The following is a 4,044-nucleotide window of genomic DNA, read 5'->3' as shown; positions in this document are numbered from 1 at the left end:
AATTTCAAATTTGTAAAGATCTATGGAGTCTTGCCATTTGCAGACTACCATTCCATCAAATAAATTTGAGCCTTTTATCCAATTATTTGCACTCTTGTTTGTTTCTATTCAACAAATGTTTTGCATGTTTCCATTGAAAAAATATCATTGTTTTAAATAATCGAATTTTTCATAAATTTGTTTTTTAACAAAATGAACATTCACAATGACATAAGGATACTTAAGAGATCTTCAGTGCTCTCCCAAGGATGGTATGATTCCCAACAGGGTAAGACATTTGTTCATATTCCTGGCATGTTTGTATCCTCTTCCTGCCGGAGCCCTTTTTTTTAGTTTTTTCTACTAAGCGGAGTGTTTGATAAGATATTCACCACTCTTCCCTTCAGCAGAGTAGCGACCTTTCCTTCTCAGCAGGTGTGATCTTTGGTAGTACGGTATTTGGCGGTGACCTTGGAAGCCTCCTGTTTGGCGGTTGTTCTCCACAGATCCCCCACCTTCTCTGATAGATTCCCCAGTAGAGTTGCTCATGCGGCGGATTTTATCTGTGCAATAACTCCTGTCCCCAGCTGGAATGACTGATGTTTGTTCCCCTGCAGAGATCTTTGCTTCCTGGTATCTCTTGCCCTCATCAGGTTGTATACTCTCCGGTGAACCTGGCTTTCTCTCTTGAGATGTAGTACCGGATGTTTGTGTACTTATCCTTTGGAGCTGTTAGAAATGTCTGTTTGTCAGTATTCATCATACATAAACCATGCATGCGTGCATATAGTTTTCAAACATTCAGATATTCATGATTGCATTCTTTGCCATATATCTTTATTTGTAATCCCCTGCTAATGGGTGATATGCTTCCCAAGCAGATGTCGGTGTCTGATCTCCCCATATAGAGTCAGCCCCTTAAGCAGAAAGTGTTTATCTTTCCTTCCATACTCCCCACCGAGTTATAACATCGTGGATGATGGTTGTTTCTGTTTCTTCCCAACCCCTATATTGGGATGGATTTTCCTATTGAGTTATATCCTCACTAGGACGAGTCTTGATTCAGTTTGCCTCTCTAGTTTGATCCTAGACTGGCTTCTTATGACTGTTTCCTGCACTCCCCTGTGGTATAAATGAATAATTGCTCAGTAATTAGTAATCATTCATCTTATCCCCGGCGGAGTCTGTGGTTTTCTACCCAGTAACCGGTAGTTGTAAACCCTATTTCATCCCCTTGCAGAGTTAACCTAATTGATGACGGTTACTCCTCCGTGGTTTTCTACCTAGTATCCGGTAGATGTAAATCCCTCCTTGACGATTATCTTTATCCAATATTCGGTGTCGATATTCCCTCATTTCTCTTGGATAATTGCTCTGTTTAAGCAGTTTATCCTCAACAAGTCATCTCTCATATACCTGTTGCCGGTAATGTTTGTTCCTCCCCTTGAATGGTCATCATTGTATACCTAGTTTCGGTATCCCGATGCCTTTTTCTCTCGGTCGATTTATCCTTTATTAACCCAGTAACCGGTTGTGGATAATCTTCCATGCGAGTATATTATCTATGTTCTGACGGTAATAGATAATATATCTCATGCACTCTTTGGTCGAAGCCTTTTGTTCTTCCCCAGTTGAGTAAGATTCGTATCCCTTTGTGGAATCGAATGTCCATCCCATAATTGAGTTTGTTTTTAGCCCTCTTTTGGATGATGAGTGTTTTGGGAATATTCCCCAATTCATGCTTTGGTTGATCACCTATTATATTCCCAGTAACCGGCATCCCTGGTGTTCCCTCCTTCTGCTCCCTATTATGACTTTTTGTCCTCTGTGGAGTCAGATTTTCCTGAGTTAAAATATACCTTTTAGGTCTTTCTCATATGATTTGGTTGATTGATATCTCTCACCCTTATACCGGTCTTAGATATTCATTCTCCCGGAGCATGTTTTTCCCTCACCCTTATACCGGTGGGATCACATGATCTCTTTTTGAGCTTATTACCCAATAACCGGTAATACCTCATTTGTTTTTCCTCAGCTGAGTCCTTAGTGGACATCTCCACCTGAGTCTGGATTTTTTTATCCGAAGTATCCGTTGCGGATAATTTTGCTGTATTGGCATATTCCCCAATACGTGCATCTTCGAGTCAGCTCGAGTCCTTCCATGGATTCATTTCATGGATTCTCTCCGTGTCTCTCAGCAAGTTTCAAGTCGTGACCTGCTCATGCGTTTTCATCCCTTTACTCCCCGGTAGAGTCTTCGCCCCATAGAATGAATTATTCATAGGGATTGACGATTTCCTCCTGATCTTTGCCCTTGTGGACCTATCTCCACAGCGTTTTATCATTTGCATGCATACATCTGCACCATGAGGTCTCTTAGGGACCAAAATTCGTCTCTTTGTTATTATTTAAGCCCATTCTACCTAGTCGAGACGAAGATTTCAACCTTCACTTCTCCGGCTAGAATGATCTTAAATAGGGGCATCTATAAGACCCCAATTTTGTCCCTAAGATCCCTCATGGCATCATAACATTGCATTTGCATTGCCTCAAGGATCATAAGCATCTTGGTTCCCTTTACCTTTGGGTGGGATCCCTTGTGAGTGGTTTGAGATCACCAAGCATGCTTGAATTGTATATCATTGTTTTTCTCATTTTGTTTGTTAACCAAAAGCACAAAAATATGTCACTAACATCTTTTGTTTGTAACTTGAGCAATCACAAGGTCAAGAGCTTCAAGGAGATCCTTTGTGCAAAGATATGGCCAAGGGAAGATGATAGCAAGCATGGTAATGGTTCCCAAAGCCCTCATCCATCAAATATGCCTCCCTAGCATCTCAACTCATCATTTTGATCAAATCAAGTCAAAGGGTTTGAGGTTTGTTCTCCAAAGAAACCCTAATTCATCTGTGCACCACAATGCCCTGCTCTTGAAGCAACCTCAGCCCCTGATCAAATACAATCAAGGGAAGTTCTTTAATTCATCATTTCATGCATATTTGAACTTATTTGAGTGACCTCAATCATCAATTCATCAAGATATGAGTCATGGACTTGAGAAGTTGATCAGTCAATTCATCTGACTATTTTGAAATACACTGAGACCTAACTTTTTGTGTGTTGGTAAAATGGAGATGATCCCAAAAGAAAAAATGTTCTTAAGGACAATATGAACAACTTTCATGTTCATCGAAAATTGATTTGAAGCTTGGAAGGTCATCTCCCATTCCAAGACATTATAGGTCATTTTGACTGAAACCCTAATTTTGGGTCAACTTCCCAAGGACATAACTCATTAATTTATATGATTTTGAGGTGGGATTAAATGCATTGGAAAGCTTACGATGTCCACTTAAAATGTTATGTTTTACAAAATTTCAAAATCTCAAAGGAAATACATGTGATAATGCAAGACATTATAGGTCGTTTTGGACCAAATGCATTAAAAGGCAAAAAAGTCCAACTTCAAAGGATTCCAAATTTGAGTCCATTTTGATTGTCTTGAAAAGATATACGACTTTGAAGTTGGAGGTTTTTTCATTTGAGGCTTGCATCATCAAAATAGAAGGGCTTGAACATTGGCCAAATTTAGAAACTTTGCCTTTGCATGCTTTGCACCTTGCACTTTAAACTCCAATTCACCAATTTCCACACTTCAAATGGATTTTTTCCCAACATAACAATTGCTCCTTACATCAAAACCTTTCCAACCATTACTCACATGCTCATGTTTGGATTTGGCAAATGGCATTTTCGAAGAGGGGAAGTTTTTGGTTCAATTATGCATAACATATCAAAACTCCATGCACAAGCCAATTCACTCCAAGCTGCGCGTCCAGATCATCTCACATTCATTTCAGATTGCATTTGGCATCGAATTTGGGCCTTTTGCATGATCATGCAAGCCCATGCAATGGATATCCAATTCCATGCACACAGATTGAATCACACTTACCTTGCCATTCCCTCTATAAATAAGAGCTCTATTCCATTCAAATTTCATCCATGAATCAACCTGAAATGCTGCAGAACTGAAAACCTAACCTCTCACCAAAGGAGCTATTT

The sequence above is a fragment of the Lathyrus oleraceus genome, chromosome 3, assembly GCF_024323335.1.
Source record: "Lathyrus oleraceus cultivar Zhongwan6 chromosome 3, CAAS_Psat_ZW6_1.0, whole genome shotgun sequence".
In the NCBI taxonomy this organism is placed as follows: Eukaryota; Viridiplantae; Streptophyta; class Magnoliopsida; order Fabales; family Fabaceae; genus Lathyrus; species Lathyrus oleraceus.
The sequence above is the reverse complement of the archived record's forward strand: the minus strand, read 5'-3'. Positions refer to the sequence as shown.